We start from the raw sequence: 20,604 nt of genomic DNA, 5'->3' as shown, positions 1-20,604 counted from the left end.
ACATTTTGACTGACCATGACAAATGTCTGTAAAAGTGTAGTTTATTTTCTGTTTGAAAGACGATGTACACACAGATGTACAGATGCTGGTATCTCCCCAAGGGCATGGTTAAGGACATATAGACTTGCTATGAGGAGTTACTACAATTAAATAAGAAAATTGAGTTCCAGATACAGGTTCACAGATTATAAACCCTTCAGCATAAAACAAAATATTAGACTTCCCTAATGAAATACTCCTTAAACTAGGGCCTATCTTCTTTATTAAATATATATATATATATATATATATAATCCTCATCCTTCCTTGGAAGAAAAAAAAAAATCCAGTAAAACTGTCACAATATTTTGTGTTAGCTCCAGTGGTTAATTACTTTGACAATAAAAACCTGTCTATAAATGTTAAATAGAGTAAAACTTGGTCTGACTGTAAATCCAAGTACATTATCTTTAAAGACTAAAATAAATATCCTCCATTGTTCAAATTTAGTTCTCTGTACAGGTATTTCTAGACAAGGATCAAGCAATCCCTTGGCTCATTTTGCTTGTATATAGTTGTGTTTCTGGCTGGCATCAACAGGAAAGCGAAAGATAAAACTAGAGAAACCATAAAGACTGAAAAAAAGAAGACTCAGTGTTCTGGAGGAAAAAAGAAAAAGTCCTTTAACTACAGGACTGGATAAGAAACCTTAGAAAGTTGCAGGGCTTTAATGTGACTGAGACCAGGGACTGTTCTGAGTAGGCAAAATAACCTGGTATTTCTCATATACACAGTTTTATAAATACCTTATTTATACGAAATAATAATAGATCATTTTAATCAGAAGATATTGGAGAAAAGCTAGTTAATGAGGAAGAGTTCATGAAGACTAGGGTGAGCAATAGAACATAATACCTTGAATTCATTGTACAGCAGCTCATACCCTGAATTCATTGGGCAGCTCAGCCCCACCCAGCCACTTACTCATCCCCCCCTATTGGGATGGAGAAGAGAATAAGAAAGGGAAAAATTAGACCTTTTAATAGGTGAAACAAGAGCTGCACACACAAGTGAAGTAAAACAAGAAATTCATTGACTGCTCCTGATCAGTAGGCAGGTGTTCAGGCAGGATGCTAAAGAAAACTGTTTTGGATTGCTTCCCAAGGTGACATTGCATCTTGCCAGCTTTCATCTTTATTTCTGATGTAGTTATTTTGAGCTTGGAAACTGTCCTTGAGAAAATGAATCTGTAGTGCTTTTCTTAGGGAGTTATAACTCATCATTTGTTCAGTTCTATTCAAAAGAAGTCTTTATAAGAGCTTTGATAATAAAACCAAAATTAAAGACAAAACAAAATTCACTAAACAGAGAGAAACCACTGAGGCAGTCACGACTGTGTATTACTCTATGCCAAAATCCTAATGTCTTTCCTAGGTAAGTTTTCTTCCTGACTTATTGGTTCCTTTAAGTGCATTTGAAAATTGAGAATTGTGTGTAGAGATGTTTTAATATATATTGTTTATATTTATTGACATGTTTGTTTTAGTTACTTAGTTATTAAGCAGATGTAATACATAACCAAATATGTTTGCTTTTGGATTACAAAATTTAGACAGTCTCCTCTTTGACTGTACTTCGGCTATTCATTAACTGTTTTTCTCGTTACATTGCTCACTGAGATTTGATTTATTTTATTTTATTGTGATAGGTAATGAAATAAGTTTTTACCTTCACATCATTACTGAGATAGACTTCCATGTTTGCTGTGGAACAGAGTGGTGTTTTTAGTGGGGTTTTTGGTATGATTGAATATAGGTTTCCTTATGGTCTCCTCTAGCTTCCTCTGTTCCCAGAACATACCATCCAGTTGTTATTGCTTTGCAATTTGTGAAAACCTCACAATGGAAGCATTTGTCACTTTGTTGATTGTCATATCAATGCCAACAACTACAACAGCCAAAGCTTTAAACCAGTCAGATACAAGGAAATATATTTGCCATGTACTTCAAGTAGAGCACAAAGCCTTTGGAAAGCACAGACCTTGCAAAGCAGTGTGTGTTAATTGGCTACACCACTTTGAATCACAAACTGCAAATCTTGCAAGCTCATAGTAACCAGAAACAGTTGGCTGAGCTATAGGAAAAGGGTTATACATTTTAAGCTAATCCCAAAAAATACTGCATTTTCATCAAATGAATCAGTTGATAAAATGTTTTTTTTGTTTTAACATGGTTTATCTAACATACATGAAAGTTACAAAATCTTGTGCCACTGGGCAGATCATAGCATGTTTTCTGGGGCTACCTCACTGAAACATGCCCTGCTCTCAATCCAAAAATTTACAGATGCCAAAAGTTCACCCCAGGGGAGTCATCTGATTTTCAGTTTCCCATACAGCATGGTGAAACTGAGACAGTGGTCATGTAGGATGCTTCTCCACAGTTACTCACCAATGCTCATAACAGGACAAACTCAACAGTGAGAGGCAGTATGTTCTCTTGCAAATGCTACTGCTTTGAGATACTCAGCACATTTCAAGTTACTTTACATTCATTACCAATCCCTGTTATAATGTGATCCTTACATGATGTTTGTACCACTCATATAGCTTGTTAAGGTGCCATTGTCAATCTAAGCACACTTCTCAGATGACAGTAGCATTTCCTAGCTGATAGACAAAGACCCATCACATCTGTAGTCTCAGCATTCTTCTTAATTTCTTTAATCTTAAAGACATCTCATCATCACAGAATAATTTCTCTCATTACAGTACTCAGAGGATGAGTCCTATTCATCAGTTTTACTCTCCTTGAACAGAATTGTTAAGCCTGCAGTTACATTTATGACTGGTAGCCAGATTTTAGATATTCAAACTAAAGTGCAGAGTCTATGAAGAAAAATGACCTGATAGTTGTACAAGTGGTACTTATTAAAATCTTGTCACAATTTTCATGTTATTGTCAATACCGATGATTTAATTAGCTTGCTTCATTTGGTAGCTCATCATCATTTGCTGAATTCTTACCCTGCCGTTTTATACCAGGGGCTTTAAAAGCCACTGTAAAGACATTGAAGAAAATGTAGCACCAAGCTATCAGCCATTGGTCATACCAATAGATGTGGAATTTCAAGTAATTATATGCCTGAGGCTTCTGGAAATTCCAGGTGTATTAATTTATTTCTTAATAATTCTCCTCACAAAAGGGAAAAGGAAGAACTACCCCTGAGTTTCTTGATTTAGTACTTGACTTCCTTTTTCATGTTGAAGAGGCAACAAAATGATAAAATGTAAGGTTCTCTTCCCCTTACAAATCAGAAATTGAGAACCCTTGCTTCAAAAGTACTATCAACATGTGAACGTCAGTTTACTACTCTCTTAGCTTTTTAATCCTAACAGTTGCTAAAATAGTCTGAACCAGACACAAGCATTACTGCAGAGAATAAGGGAGCTCTAGTGAATAATTGTGCACAGTGATGCTATCAACAAAATAAGCTTTGTAATTTTCCACAGAAGCTTACATTCTCTAAGCACCAGTGGTCTCCTGGAGAAAAATACCCATCCATTACATCAACATCTCTGCAAGTGCAGCTTTGGATTTCCTGTCTCACAGTCATTATGATTTTATGTCTCTGCTCCTGAGATGCTACGACAGCCCCCAAACCATACAGTACAGAACTCTAACATAGAAAAAATGTAGCTGAATTGGGTTACCAGCATGTATTCAGTGTTCATGCAGGATGCTTATAGGTAACCACCAAAGAGAGAAGGAGTACAAAAGGAGGAGACAGGAGTGTGAAACATACCAGGGTAGGCAGTGGGATGTTAGCAGGAAACACACAGTGTAGTGGTGCTGCTGTGTATGACCAGTGGTGTTTCTAAAGAAGGGAGGCACCCAGGGTCATTATGGGGTGTTTAGAGTAAGAAATAAAGGCAAGAAAGGGAGAGATCAAGGTGATTTGGGAAGGAACAAGCGTGAGAAAACAGAGGGAAAGGGGATGAAAGAGGCTGATGGGGTTTGAGCAGGGTCAGGTTAGTCCATGTGCCTGGCTGTGCCTGTGCTAGCTGGAGCAGCCCCCCCTGTCTCCTCATTAAACTCTGTTTTGGACAAGTTTTCCTGGGCGAGGGGTCCTGTCCCAATTGCTTGGGTGTGGGAGGGCTGAGTGCCCACCCTGCCGGAGGGCTGAGGCTGTGGGACAGGGGCCAGCACCAAAGAGACCCAGGAGTGCAGGGTGTGGGTGCATGTGTGGGTGTGCACTTTTGTGTGTGTGGGTAAGGGGAACTGTGCCAGCAGCTGGAGTGGGGCTGCAGCTGGGGAAGCTTGTACATACAAGTGCCAGTGACCTGGGATACTAGGCTCAGCTATCGAGTAGACTGAGTGTCTTAAGTACAGGTACTGAAGAAACCAATATTGCATAGATGTGCAGACATGCATTTATTTGCCACTAACAGACCATCACCCTGACCAGCCAGCAAGGGGAACAGAAAGAGACCTTTGGTGTGTTCACGTCTGTACACATGTGCCTGCCCTTGTTGCTTTTTGTGACTGTCATGTGGCTCCATGTATACATCCTCCATAGGACGTATGTGCATGTGTGCCTGCTGACAGTATCCGCTCAGTGGTGGGATCCTGGTTGCTGGCAAACCAGGTTCAGACCCACTGTTGGTGCAACCCAGGATCACGGAGTTGAGGCAGCCTCGCCTCCATTACACTACCTGATTTGGCAACTTGTAACAAAAATAGTTTGAGAAAGTTTTTCAGTCACTAATTTCACAATTTAACCAACAGTAAAAGCAGACAGTTCATGGTATTTTACAGCTGATCAATTACTGAAAATTGAACAAAGTCACACCTACGTGTGTTACAACCATATTTAAGATGCCTGACCTAAATATGGTTTTAGATCTCATAGGTGAGTAGTTTTCACCCCTAAACACAAGCAAAGATTTTTTTCAGCATTCATCTGGATGAAGGTGCTAGCAAAATTATATCTCTGCTTTTGTGGGTATTGACTACATATTTTACTTGTTTACCCAGGACATTTCTGAATATTTCTTCCATTTCCACTGCCAAATGAAACAAGCACAAATGGCAAAATTCATAAGGCTTAGTCATAGAAGTAAAGGAGAACATGTTAGAGAAATTAAAATATCTGCCACCACGGTCACCAAAACAAAAAGGCCTCAAGTGTATTTCAAAAAAATGTGCAGCTTATAGTAAAGGTTTTTTTTTTTGGTTTAGTTGTTGTTGTTGTTGTTTTGTTTGTTTGATTGGTTGTTTTTGGTTTTGCTTTGTTTGCTGTTTTTTTCCTTATTCTTATTTTTTTTTTTTTTTTTTTTTTTTTTGCTATGCCACCTTGTAAAGGTAGCCAGATTAATCCTGTAAAAGGTATACTGGTATACCAGTGGCTAAATTTAAAAATAATGTACTGGTGGTTGAATGAGAATTGTTTCATCATGCTTCCATGTTGAAACAACTTTCATTCAACCACCAGTATTTATTTTTGGAGTTTAGTAGGTACTAATGGAGAATTAATTCCTAGTGGCACTGCCTCTGTGGAACATCTGCATTAGTTACAGGAAAAGCAGGTTAAATGGAGAGGCACAAAAATGTTCTAAATTACTCCAGCTGCAGGTACAATCTAGGACAGGTATGGAAGTTTAGACTTGAAATTAAGGCTTTATTCTTATTGACTGGTGTGGAAAGTAAGTTTTTTCATTGTGGGAGGAATACTTACTGATAATCATCAAATGTTCAGGATTTCTGACTGGTCCAAACCAGACTGTGTAGCATAACACCCACACAGCCCTGCAATTTTTGGGTGAAACAAAAGATGGAGGAGAGTGAACCAGTACTTTGAATTACTACTCTCACACACAGATGTTCCTGCAAACTAATGTTTTATAATGGCTTCAGTTATTGCATTCAAGAAAAGACATATTGGATTTGAAAGTCACACAATGTCACTTGCACATCTGGAAGCACTTGAAGCATGCATTACTTGTCTGTCCCACTCTCAGCTGACTGTAGAATTGCTTTTTGTCACTTGCACTTGAATATTTTCATAGCAGTTGAATGCTTACTTTGTTTTCGGACTATGCTTGGAAATGCAGTTCACTCACAATTCTTGTCAACGTGGGATGCTTGTGAGCACACTTCTGATGAGCTACATCTGTAAATTTATTCCTTTGCTGTGGTATATTTGTGATGCTACTAAACTGCAGAAACACTTCATGGTGAAAGACTTAAAAGCTCATGCTACTGTATTCCACTTAAAATGGATGACAGATCAGTTGGTAAATCAAGGGCTTGGGAAAACTTTGAGCAAAAATTTAAAATCTGTAGAAGAGGTAGTATTGTTAGAAACTCTCGTGAAGGAATCACATGAAAATGAAACACCTAATTTAAAGACTGGAAAAAAGATGAAATAATTGAAACATTTCTTTGTATGATAACCGACAAAAGTAAAAAGACTTGGTAAAGATGATCCTTAGGTAAAATGCAAACAATGTCTGAGCTACTGTTGTTTGAAGGAAGTATACTATATAGATAGTATACATAGTATCAACTCAGTTTAGAAAGGAAATGCAGTTCTATACTGATGACACCTTCACTGGTAGACACCTAGGAAAAACTTTCAAAAGCTTTCTGTCTTGGGCTACTGACTTGAAAAGTATATGTGCAGAGATATGCCTGAATGGTTCTCCAAGCAAACCATCTAGTTTAAGGAAAAAGTCCCCTTAGGTTTTCAGAGATATGAAGAATGACAGAATGCTTTCAAATTTATTTTGTGGGTCCATTGGTAGAAAAGCCTAAAGGAAATTGGTTTTGACATGTAATTGTAGGTTCCATCCCTCCGTACTCTGAAGTAAGGTAGAAACATTTCTTTTCTAGCAGACTGCTGAGCAAGCCACAGCTGAAGTTGTGGTGCAAAAGGCTTTTTTTCTCTCTAGATAGAACCAGCTAAGATTGAATCTGACAGCTATTCTGAGAATAGTTAAAGATGTTAAGAGTTCAAGAGCAAAAAACCCCACATTTCTTCTGAACTCAGCCATCAGGCATAGTAGAACAAGTGAAAGAGATGATTAAAACAATACTGAGGAAGTTACCAGATGACAGTGGAATAATTGGGATTTGATAATTCCCTTTGTTCTAACGGTTCTTCAAACCTCTGTAGCTACTAACTCCCTTTAGGTAACGATAAAGTATACACATGCTGGAACATGTGACGTGGAATACTAGTCCTCTCAGATACAGGGGGTAAAATCGTTATGCAAACACAATGTAAATTTCTGTATCAGGTACTTTTATAAGTATCTACTAAATTACAGAGAACTAAAACTAGAGCAAAAGCTTGTTTTGACAAATTTCAGAGAAAGAATACCTGGGAGGGTGGAGATCTGGGAATGCAATTAGCCTATGCAAATCCTGTGTCACAAATGCAATGGGCTGTAACCAAACTACAGGCAAGGTCAACTCTTTTGCAAATTAAAGTTACTGGAGAGAAGAAGGCAATAGATAAATTTTACTATTCAAGTCAGCTGAAATTGTGCAAGCAAGGAAGTTTTTCAGAACTGTGCAAACCCATATCTGGTGTATTCATGCAGAGATGGAAGTGTGAAGAAAGGTTAATTTTTGCCTTTTCCTTTCAAGTGATTTTTAGAGAGATGACTTTTTCTCTTTAGCAATTCTTGCAAAAATGGAAACTAAAATTTAGAGTTACTGCAATGATCACCATAGCAAGAGAAAGAAATAAGTTTTTAATTCATAATAATGTTATTTTGGGAGTGCACTCTTTAATTAATTTTATAGCATTAAAAGCTTCAGTCCCACTGTAAATGTGATTTAAAGTAAGAAGCTCATGTTGACTCCAGAGAAAACAAAGTATTCCAGAGAATTTACTTCAGAATAACTCTACTGAAAATATCAGTCATATAATTCTAGGAATTATTCTTAGTGATATAACTGTCTGAAAAAAATTACAGAAGTAGAAGAACATTGTAAACATAACAGAAATAAAAAAGCATGAAGACTTAAATTCTCTTAGTTTTCAAGATGTTAAGAAATATGAGTAAGTGGCTGGCCTATTGGGGCTAAGTGTCCTTCAGATTCAACTGCTGAGTTGGAAGGGTGAGGTTTCATTGCCTCTGTAGCTGGGAACCTCAGTCTGAGTTCAGTGCCAGAATACCGTTCCTGGGGAGACCTCATCTCTTACTGTGCAATTGTTAACAAAAACCTGAATTAATAGCTATACTACAGCGGGTATACTTAATTTATCACCATGTGTCTGAACAGCCCAGGAGTAACCCTTACACTAATCTACAGTTCTTTTTGCTACTTAAGCCACTCTGTTCTTGTTCTGTGGTCAGCTCTCACTATCATTTCATTTGCTGTTTCTTGCCTACAACCTAACCCATGATTCCCCTTCTATGCAATCTCTTTAGTTTGGACCACAAGCAGAAAGGGAACCTATCCTGAAGAATACAAATTAGAAGTTCCAAGAACTGAATGTATACATGGGATGGGGAGACATTAATGATGTTTTTCTGGAAGAAGACTACCTGTAATACTCTCTGTGATTGAAGGAAATGTTTGAAATGTTATGGTATCCTCTTCAAAAAGGTACCAGAGCCTGTAAATATAATCTTCTGGATGACTAAAGCAGTGTCTGCAGGAACAGCCCATTTTGCATGTGAAATGACAGTGCCTTCCTGTGGTCTACAGGGAGACAGGAGCAGAAGAAAACCAAAGAAACTCTGTCATCATCACATGTAATGTGCACCACGAAAATAAATGCATTACTTCAATAGGAAGAGTAATAAGTAACGGAATCAAACAGTGTTTGTTGGTTATTAAAGTTTTCACAATTTTTTAAAGGTCGAGCTCTGTCTTACGTCCCTTCCAGTTCTCAATTTGTTTCCTATAAGCCTAACAAAGAGAACAGAACCAACTTAAAACAGAAAAATGCTAGCTTAAATAGAAAAAAAACTTAGCTCTTCTGGAAAGAAAAAAAAAAAAAAGAACAAAAATTAGCCTTAAAGTAGTCCATTAGTTAGAATAAGACAAGAAATCTTGGCAAGTTGCAACCTGAAATGTGGTACAAAAACAGTGTTTATCAGTGTTTATTTTTATTTTGACTGGATAAAGATAAATCATAAACATAAAACGTTGACATTAAATTGTACCTTACCTATGAATGTGTTAATAAAACTATAATGAGTCATAATACAGTATCATGTGAGCAATGGGCACCATAACTATCCAGTGAGTTAGCATGAAATTCAGTATTCTATGCTAAAAAGAGTGTTGAGGAATAGCTTTTTATAATAGTTTCCCAAGGTGATTTTGAATCCCTCTTGCTGCACATCTTGTTTCCAACAGATGATCTGATCACTGTTGTAGTGATCACTTATCTGTATTACATAATTCTGATTCTTTTAACAGACAAATGAAGTATGATAGCTCATAGTTTGACTTTTTCAAAACACTTCAAAACACATTGAAACTTTGAATCTAACAACAAACAAGCCAAGAAAATAAATACTTTGAACTTTATCAAATGGGAAAACCACAGGGATTTGTCTCCATGAGATGTACTCTCCAACCTTCTAAGGAGACTCTTCTCTCTTTTTGGTTTCTCCCCAGGTGATCACAACTCTCCTAAAAGTGTTGAAATGACACAGGGGCTTAGACTTTCCATTCACGGAGACACCAGCACAAAGTCAGCAGTAAGTAATCCCAATTTTTCCTCAGTAGTCTCCCTTGTGCTTACATGTGTGGAATTATCCATCAAGAATCCTAAAGCTCTGTTCAGAGTCACTGCTCCCCAAATAATCTCCTTCAATGTCTAAGCACACTCTAGTCTTTGACTGAAGACATATCACTTTTTTTTGCCTGTATTAGAGCAAATACTTTTTGCTTGTAACCCACTTATCAAGTGAGCTGCATCGTTCATAAAGAGGAATGACCTGCTGCACTCTTTTGAAATCCAAGTTCAGTAAAATGAGTTGCATTTAATCATGATGTGAACAAGCAGTAGGAAACCTGATGACACACTTTGTTTCCTAGGATCTTGTGCAGCTGGATATATGTTCAAAGTCAGCAAGCCTTGAATAAAAATGATGAGAAATGCTTCATTTAAATGAACTCTGCTTCATATTTACTTGGCTTTTTGGTCTGTGTGAACTCCTGCCCGTCAAAAATAATGCTGTAAACCTGTGTGCACGTAGTACTATTAGCACTAAGGAGCTATAGGCATGTTCCTCACATAAGCCCCTTAGCTTTCACACCATTACAAAAACAGTTGTCAGTCAGCTCCTGATCAAAGCTGATTGAAGAAAACAAAAAAAATCATGAAGTTTTAAAAAGTTTAGTTACAGCTATAACTGAGCATTTTTTCAGATGAGAGAGAAGTCTTTAAATGTAATTTGTTTATTTACTTTAGCCAGCATTGTTACGTGGGTACATTTGACGGGAACAACAGTTCTCTGTCTTGAGTTATTGTATTTTAGCAGTCCATGCATACCTCTTTCTTCCTGACAGTCTTGCAGTTTCTGTTTAGATGAAACAGGTGCTCACTGTTCCTTGTTCTGTTCTTCTTTTTGGCAGATCTGCTTCTTGAAATTTCTATGTTCTTGTGGGTTATTTTATTTGTTTGTTTCTTTGTTTGTTTTTCTCTATGGTTCTTAAGGCCTGGAAACATATTTTATCAATTAACAATAAAACTAAATAAATGGGTTTTTTCCTTTGATGTGGTAAGAAAGAACTAACCCAAGCTCAATATGTTGGAGCGACATCTTCATTCTTGGTAGCATAGGAATGCAGTGTATTTGTGTGTTACACAAGTAATCAGTTAGATAAACTGAATTTCATGCAAGGTTTTTCCCCATTCCATCTTGGTTTGAGACAAATTCCTGTCACTTTTCTTATTGCAGTAGTCAAAGGAAGCATTATGTATATGCAATGATATAAAGTAATCTTGGAAGGAATTAAAACTCATTATTTTTCACAAATTCAAAAAGCAGAGGAAACTCAGGAATAACAGATGCCAGAATGCAAGTTGACTGTGCAGTTTGTATTCAGATCTGTTTGTTGCATCCCCGTCTTACTTGCACAGCAACATTTACATAGGATCTGTCTCATGCAGGGCCCAGACAGGATAGTGCTCACTAATTAGTAGCAGTTCACATTCCCATTTCTTCCTGATTGTTTGATGTGTTTTCTCAAGTCTTACTGATTACCATTGAAACTTGTAGAAAATTAGCCCTTGTCCCTTTGCTTAAGAAACTTTTTCTTATGTTACCCAGAACCAGTGTATTTAATTGTTTCACATAATGAATTTTTATTATATAAAATGATAGAAAATTACACAGCATGTTCTGTATTCAAACCACTAATTATTGCTAATTACCTTTGTTTGCACACTAACTTTTTGCTGTAATAAAACTGGGTATCTAAACTGAAATAGTGTATGTGTCCAATATTGATGATGGGCTCAATTGAACATGCTCTAACATATCCTGACCGGTCTTCAGATGCGGTTTCAGAGTGGGAGCAAGTGTCACATAGGTCCTATGTCTTGTCTACTAGCTTGCTGTGAATTTATTGAATAGCTTACGGTACCTCAGATGCCATAGACACCAACTTTTAAGCAACTGTAATCAATCACATAGTCAGTATATTCACTGCAGTCTTAAAACTACTCCGTGTATCCCGATGTTGACACTAGTACAGATAATTTTCTTCCCGAAATAAGTTCTTTGTTGTTTTTTTTTTTTTTTTTTTTTTTTCACCAAGCCTTTAAAATACACTAGAGAAAATCTATCAATGAATTAAATTCATTGTTGGACTTATGTAGACATGACGTGTCACCGTGTGATATAATTGTTAGAAATTTTCATATGCTTTTTTGACCCATAGATGAGTCTTTCTTTTCCTTCCAGTGTTTGTGGGAGGAGCTTCAGTATCTTCTCAATTGCAGCTTCCAAATTTGTTATCATCATATGATCAGTTTTTATTTCTGTTTCTCACATTTTTTTAATTTCAGTCCTCTGCCCATCCTGTAGTAGTTTCCTGTAACAGACACATCATTCCTAATCCAATGTCTGTCTCCGAAAGCATTCCCGTTTTCTCAGTCCTCTTGCCACTCAAGTCCTTTTTCTCTCTCCTGGTGTTCCACCTGACCTTACATTCAAATAACCTTCTTTTTCCAATACCTTCTAGTTTTAGACTAATTTCTAGATTCCTTTTTAATGTCTCTGTCTTTCTTTAGATTTCCACAAGTCTTTTATTAAATCCTGTCCTTATTTATTACCAATTCTGCTGTCATATTTTCTCTTTCTATTTTTTTCATCATCTATAACTTTATTCTCTTTCAAATTACCTTTGCTTTATCTGCCCTAATTTGAAGGTTTTTTCGATCTTTCCTAATCTCTTCCCAGTATGTATGCTTTTTCCTCAATAGACTTATGATTGACCTTCATCCATTCAGCTTTATGTTCTTTGTCCAACTTCTTTCAGCATTTCAGCAGCCTCTTCTATATTTTCACTCTGAACACTGTCTCCACTTTTCTCCTGACTTTTTTGTTTCTGACCGCGTCTTGTCATTATTCAAATCAATAGCCTCTTCTTCCTCATATGCTGGTGACAGAATGACGGCTGCTGTGGAAATATGATAGGAACATTACTTTAAGTTGTTCTGTCTGCCACTGGCTTCCAGACCTTTAAGACCAGGTCACAAAAAGCTATACTTAGACAAAAGGTGAAACCTACACAGTGTGAATTAACTCTTTCAAATGCATGAATAAGATTAAACAAACATTTGTTATCACAGTAATGTGGTTTTTATTAGCCAGATTTGTGAAGATTTCATAAATTTACAGTAACATATGCTAACTCCCCTGCCAAAAGTCAAGCTTTTTTTTTCTGAAGGTGAGGAACTTGAGGACAGGACTTTCCTACAAAATATAATTTCTGTACAGCACAATTTGAAAACTAATAGGACTCTCGATTTGTATAAAAGCAATTTTACCAGACTAACTCAAGCTATTCTGTATAAAGCTAAAAATATAAATATTTTCTACACCTAAGACATTGTGGAATACAGTAAGCCTGATGTCTAACACCATTAGAATACGTAAGAATCTTTCAGACTGTCATTAAACTCCAGTGCTTCACAACATTTCAGTTATGACTAATTTCACATGCTATGGACACAATGGAAAATTTAAATTTGTTCACAGCTCAGATGGCAGAATATCAAGGAGAATTCTTAATCAATGGGAAGAGCTGCAGTGACTAGGTTGATCAAAAATTTTTTTTGATGCCCTGATCCAAAATTCATTGACTTTGTTAAGAGTCTATTGGCTTCTGTGCCCTTTGAAAGGGTTTAAGTGCCTCTTTTTTGAGAGATTACTACAGGATATTGAGCTCCCTCATGATAAAGCGTTCGTTCTTTCCCTGAACAGACCATTGTTCTGCTTGATATTTAACATTTCAACTGAAATGAAAATCTCAAACATCTAAAATATAACATCAGCATTTAAAAGTAAAGGCATTATTCAGATTAATTCCTTAATGCAAAACCTAAATTTTAATTTGTGCATAGGCATTTTGAAAAAACTTGGTCAATATTAATATCTGTCAGTTTCAGCCTGGGAGCTTTTTAATGATTGTCATATTACACATAAGAGCTCATTTCAAGACAAACTGATTACATTTCTATTTAACAATTATATTCAAGACTGTATAGACATGATTCAACTAGCTGAAACAAATTTGTATGCATAGGGTTATATATGAATTCTACATAAGCATTCTGCAAAAATGGATTTGTGTGTTGGACTTGAGCCAAGAGGATCAGTTACCACAGCTCACATTGACCTTCTGACCTCAAGATACAGTTAAGAGGCCCTAGGTGCCACCATTCCTCTTCATCTATATCCTGGATGTCAACAAAATAGATACATGTAATCAAAGAGCTCCTACACCACTGACCGAGTATCAGTTATCCTTTCTGTGGTTCTGTGTGATAGACCAATAGCCAAATCCACTATGAAAAAACAATTGAAACACTAAAAAAAGGGCTACAATGTATAAATATACACAGTTAATACTTATATAAAACATTTTTGTAAATTAAATTAAAAACATTTATTTCCTCTGACTTCTTTTTATTTTTATCTTTATCTTTGCACTTCCAGTAGGCAAGTCAATGAAGATGTGATCTTAATGACAGGGCAGGTAGCATGCACTACAATCAACAGTTTTTCAGGCTTATTGGGTATCTGAGAGATAATACTGAGACATTTAGTAATAACTAGTCTCATCCTTCTTATTATATTATTATAATTTTCTTATTGTATGATACATGCTGGAATGATAATATTTTAAAGTACTGTTGTTCCCAATAACCATTTATATATAAAACTAATAAAATTCTTCAGACTCGACTGAAAATCCTCCTTCCGCCCAGACTAAAATGCTTTCTTTACATTGTGTAACATAAAGGTTAAATTGGCATTTACATAATTCTGATCTTATTTTGGCATGAATGGACAGACTATTGGATGTTGTGCTATATGGAATTTTTTCTGAACTGATGTCTTCCTCGTGATGTTAAAAAACTGAAGTTGTTACAGCCTTTCAAAATGAACATGCTGGGGGACATGTGTGAGAGGTACATGAATGGAAGGTAACAGGTGAATTAGAGAGGGCTGAGCTGGTGAGGCACACAGGAATGAATGTGTAACAGCCTGCACACTGGAGAACAATTCCTCCAAAATGCATTGCTAACCTGAAGTCCTGCAGGGTGAGTTTTCAGCAAGAGGTGAACACATTCTGTTCAGAATCTCCACTGTGCACCCAAGCAGCATTGCTGTTGACATACAGACATAGTGTGCTGGCAGAGAAAGTATTTTCTGCTGTTTAGCATACTAAGCTGGGTTCACCAGTTTAGGCATGATGCTCAGCTGATGACCTATGCTGTATCTGGTTCTTGAGATATTTTGTCACAAGTAACTCTTTGCAGAAATGACCTCTTTTATATGACAATAGTACAAGATTATTTTAAATGTGCAAAAATGATGTTTAAAAACAAGTTTATTTTCCATCAGCTAAACACAAAGTAAACAATTCTGAACTAGCACAATGTAACACTTGGTGCCCTTAGAAACTGTAGAAATTGGAAACTTCAGCAACATCCAGGTATATGAGCTAACAATTCCAAGACAGACAATTTTAAACATGGACTTTCTGAATATGGAGGCTTAAAAGAAATTTTCAGTGTTAACCTTGCATGGGTTTTCTTTCTTAATATAGATAAAAGACCACAACTGAAGTTGCTATATGACAGTCTTTTTTACCTTTTCCCCCAGAGTTTTAATATATTCTAGGTACAGCAAACTTCAGCATTTAAACTAAAATTTGAAAAGCAGCTGGGTTACAAGCATGACTAAATAAATTGTGGAGAAATTAAAGAATACTAACCATACAGTGTTCACCTACCTAAGCAAAAGTGCAAAAATACCTAAAGGCCTGAAAAATTTTGTATGTATTTGTAAATGTTTCCCCTCTAAGGCATAAATAATAATATTTTTCTAGCTCATTTTTTAAACTAATTTTTCACAACTAGCACCAGCTTCTACCTATGCACATACAGAGGAATACATGCACTGAGTGTGACTATGTTAGACGATATTAGGACTTCTGAAAAATTTCTGTCACTGATGAGCTTTTGAAGGTTTCTAAGTCTACACACACACTATATCCATAACATTACAGTCCTGGGTTTATGCCCATCTGTTAATAAATTGGCAATTTGCATGCATTTCCATGAAGTGGAAATGGGTGCATGATTTTCTATTGATGAATCATTTGTGGTGTGGTCTATTAAAAAAGCAGACCTTCTGTTCTTGATGAAGAAAAAAAAAAAATTTTGCTTAGTTCTATCGTTTCTGATGGCACTGCTTAGAACAGCACTGCATTAGAGTGGCTGTTCCCTGTGGAAGTAGATCTATGGCAAGGCTCTGGCATTGTTACAGATGTATCTGGCAGTGTATGTAGATTGGATACCGAGGGGAATTACATTCATAGGGTTTTGTTTTATTTTGTTTTTTTTCAGGTGCATTAATTAGACTCATATTAGTGATCATACTTTATAATAACAGCTAGACTCTATTGATAATAACACCTTGTCATGGAGGCACCCCAAAGTCAGTTTTAGGTGGACAAAAAGTTCCAAAACAGACTTTATTCTGGCCTCGAAAGTGCAGCCAATATACCAACTAAAACAGGGTTTATACAGTTAGTTAGCACTATGACAACATATAAAAAAGGTTCGGACATCAGTTGAGAAGATTATTAGGGTGTAGCAAAATGAGAATAATGAGGATCTACAGTGTGCATGCACACACTCACGAGGAACAAACCAGAGCCCTCTGACTCCAGGGTACTCACTTGCCTGGGTTAGGCAAGGACTCACACTCGCCTGGTTAGGCAAGGACCTACTCAAGGATATATCCAATAAATTATCACTCACCCAAATGAGGAGATGAGGTGCTCCCAATCCCAGGAAGTTTCCTTAGACAGTGTTCCAGTCTAAGGGGAGGGCTCCACCTCAGCAGACCCACTGTTCTGAGAAGACCACAAAAAGGGAATCTTTGGTGGGAACCCCGTTTTATAGTCTGGTCAGATCTGGTTGTGGGCATTCCAGAAGCTTCTCAGCATCTCTGGGCCCCTCTTCTGCTAGTGACCCTGTCAATTGACTCCGGGTCCCACAAAAGAGCCATTAACTGCCCCATTGTAGGCTCCATTTCTCAGAGGGGGACGTGCAACTGCCACACCAGTTCTCAAGAGGGGGAAGTGCAGCTGCCACACAGCTTAATAAATGGAAGATGTTCTAAGAAATGTTGGTTGTGACCTGTGTCTTCCACAGCTTGATTCCCAAAGAAAATAAAATGTACAACAGCAGCCATTTGTGGACAGTTGAAAATGACAGGATCTTGAAATGCCCCAAATGACTGAATTCTCTAATTGGCTTTTGAATTAAAGTAGTTCTGAAATCTGATTGTATTCTGGGCTACAGAGCAGCCAGCGGCTAACGGGAGAAGTAAGCTCTGGAAAAAACAGCCAGCAGCTTATTCCTCTGCTAACTTCCTTCTGCAAAAAAAATGACTTTGTGCTTTTTTTTTTCACCAAATCTCTTTAACTATTAAAGTTTGAGTATAAATCCAGAATTTACAAATTCAAACCAGCAAGGCTGGACTAGTTCTATACAAGAACACTGGGAATTGTCTGGAAAGGTTTTGGAAAAAGTCCTGGACAATACTGAAGATAAACTGATACAAAATATAAACTAGAATGAGTTAAATGGTGAGAATATAATTATTGCTAGTCAACATGATTTACTGGAATATAAATCTTGTCAAGCAAATCTGATTTCACTGTCAGCCTTGATAAGATTATGGATTTGATAAATAGAGCTGAAATTACATAAGGTATTTGACTTAATACCATATGACATTCTAATGAAAGCATTGAATCACACGACATGTAGATCATGAGCTGCCTAATGGCCAGGTGAGTTACTACTGAATTTTCTTTTATATGGTGTTCCACAGAGACCCATATTGAACATAGTTCTGTTCAACATTTTCATTGATGACTTGGTAATAAATACATATCACTACCAATAAAATGCACTGGAAGGAAGGTGCACAAACCATACCTGTGGAATGACTGAAAAAACATAGCTGACTGAACTTAAAAAAATGTCTCAGAGCAAAGTATTAGCCAAAAATACTAATTGTGCTAATAAATGTGCAAACAGTAGCAGTGAAATAGTAAATACAGCTGTTCAATATTAGTTTAGATTTGTGTTATTAGTATTGTCATTTCATAAGATAAAGCTACAAACTTTTTTGGGGAAAGAAAGGTAATCTTCTACTTGAAGATGTGATATCTATGAAAAAAAACAACAAACCACAAACTAATAATAATGGCTCTGAGATATAGTATTCACTTTTTCTGTCCTTAAAATGGTGTTGGATAACTAAGTGAATAAAAGCCACAGACACTGAATCTACATTAATATTTTGTTTGCATTAGGACAGCAGTTTTAAATGAAATCTCTCAATTTTGCCCCATCACTGTGTTTTGGTTCACATCACAGGGCCGTCTCAGAGTGCATGAATAGCTGTGTGTGGTGGTAGGGGAAGAAGTGTGCTGATAGTGCAGCATGTGGGCCAGGTGCTGATGAGCACACATCCATCCTAGAGCTTGCTCAGAGTAAAACTCCCTCAAATACTTGCAGAGCAGTTGTTGAGCCCTTAAGCAACAGTTTATCTACAGACCTAGTCCTATGGTCTGTCATAATGCAAATGGAGCCATAGTCAGAAATTACTCAAGGACTTCTTTCTGTTTTATTAGAACTTGTTTTCCTCCTCCAAAGCCAAAACAGACTGAAAAACATCCCCCTTTATTGGTCTGTTTCCCCAAATTTCATAGCTTTTATTTTCATAACAAAGTAAAACAAACAAACAAAAATCCATTGTTACAAGGCAGGAGTATCTTTGATTGTGATTAATTGCTGGACTGAAATTCAGAGTGGAATGTGAAATGTCAAATTTTCTACCTAGACAAATGGCACCTTTTTGGAGAGATGTGCTTTAGGCATTTACAAATTCTTTGACTCAGTAAAACTGGTAAATTGGTATATATCTGATTCCAAAGTTTCTGAACAAATGGGTGGTTTTCTTGTAAAAAATTAAGAATGTTACTGTTGGAGCTGTTTTTCTGGAGATAAGCTACTATTTAAGGCTAAGGATCTTAAAGGTCACACTTTTTGCTGGATATTGTTGCCTTACAATACAACTTTTTTAACTACTAAAATTGTTTTACACTTCTACATGTTTACCGAATCCTGTTAAAAAAGAAATACTTAACTGAAAGCAAGAACCTGGGTTTTTTTTTGGTTCGTTGGATGGTTTGATGTTCTTGTTGTTTGTGTGGATTTTTTTTTTTTGTAATCCCTCGCTGTTACAAGTGTTATAAAAATATGTTGTTTAAAAGGAATTCAATAGGTTTGTTTCAGTTTTTCTTTGGCTAGGATCTCTGACAACACTTGAATATAAGAATATAGGAAGCTAAAGCAGGGGAAAAAAAACACCTTTTCTAAAGCTATTTAATGTTCTGGGCAGCAAGTGGTGCTGCTGCACATAGAATAAATACTGGTTAAAATACAAAGAGAAAGAAGAAAATCCATATTGAGAAATTATTGTTTTCTGTCTCAGGTAGAGTGCATGTCTGTAACATAGTTATAGTGATATATATCTGGAATACCACTATTATGGTAGCATGTGAACTCCTTGTATATCAAGCACTTAGAGGTATTAAGGAAACTCTGACTGGAAAAACAAAAAGAAATCAAATTTTTTGTGTAAGTTACTCCAAAATTTTAAGTTATCCACAACTGATCTGTTAGTTTTCAGTGTTTCTTATGTTAATCCATGATATATATGAAATCTTAAACAGCAACTCGGAGATCTTAATTAAAATCACCAGCTTAGAGTTTCATTTGACAGAAAACCTGCTTCCATGGTATAAAACTATTATTATTATTATTAATAATAATAATATTAATTTTAGTAGTGATAATAAAAAACATTGCTTCTACTTCACTTTTTTTAATATTTTGGGGTTTGTTTGAGTTTTTTTCCTGGTATTTGTGTAAATGACTGATCCTGATCAACATCTGAAACTGCCATGTCTTCTCTTTTATTGACTATGACTTTTTATGGTCATAGAACATTGGATCAAGAATTAAATAATTGTATATACACTGAGTTACACAGAGGAACTGCTTCAGTGGCAACAAAAACATTTTCATACAAAAATATGTCTTATTAATAATCCACAATATTTTGGTTTCTTGCTATTTCATACATTTGCATAGTTAGACATAAAGTTCCTACCTACAAGAGCTGTTGTTTGATAGAGATACCGCTGACAGGCAACAACTTTGTTGTTGATGTTGTTATACCAGCTGACCATTATGTCGTTCCCAACTGTCTAAAAATGGCAATTCTGTACATTCACATGTATTTTGGTTTATGTTATTTCCACAGAACAAGTTGTTATTTTTTGTTTGCATGTGTTTTTGTTTTGTTTTGTTTTGTTTTCATGTGTGTGTGTGTGTGTTTAGCCTACCTTTTTATTTTTTTTAATCTAGCAAACAAAAAAAAATAAAAAATCAGGAATTGAATGTGGAGCATAGACAAAAACTGTGTCCCTAACATTTTAGTATGCTCTTCAGATCCATGTTGTCTGCTCTGTAAGGCCATCATAATGGATTTTTCCCCCTGCAAGTTTTTACAGATGGAGTCTTTTCAAAAACAATGGTGAAAGAAATGTGAACAGGATTTCATTTTTTTACGGACACTTGATTCAGAGCCATCAGGCACTGAAAGTTCTAATGGAAAACAACAGTGAAATTTCAGGGGAGTGCATCCTGTTTTCTTTCCCATTGTACTGGGGACTAGTTAGAAGAGATGCAGCTCAGAGAAGCTCCTATGAGACCAGTCTCCAAGCCAGAAATCATAACTCTTATGTAACTCTAAACTTATAAGTA

General features: G+C 36.3%; 1 long non-coding RNA gene across 1 annotated transcript; it reads right to left on the bottom strand.

Moving 5' to 3' along the window:
* Positions 1-11,639: 11,639 nt before the first annotated feature.
* On the bottom strand, positions 11,640-17,012 carry LOC135580248 (uncharacterized). The gene is made up of 2 exons (XR_010474723.1): positions 16,516-17,012; positions 11,640-12,638 (listed from the first exon to the last, which is right to left on the bottom strand). It is a non-coding gene; the product is annotated as an uncharacterized LOC135580248 (long non-coding RNA).
* Between the last annotated feature and the right edge of the window lie 3,592 nt (positions 17,013-20,604).

Source organism: Columba livia, chromosome 1 (assembly GCF_036013475.1).
Source record: "Columba livia isolate bColLiv1 breed racing homer chromosome 1, bColLiv1.pat.W.v2, whole genome shotgun sequence".
Lineage (NCBI taxonomy): Eukaryota > Metazoa > Chordata > Aves > Columbiformes > Columbidae > Columba > Columba livia.
Note: the sequence above shows the minus strand (reverse complement) of the source record. Positions and strands in the feature narration are given on the sequence as shown.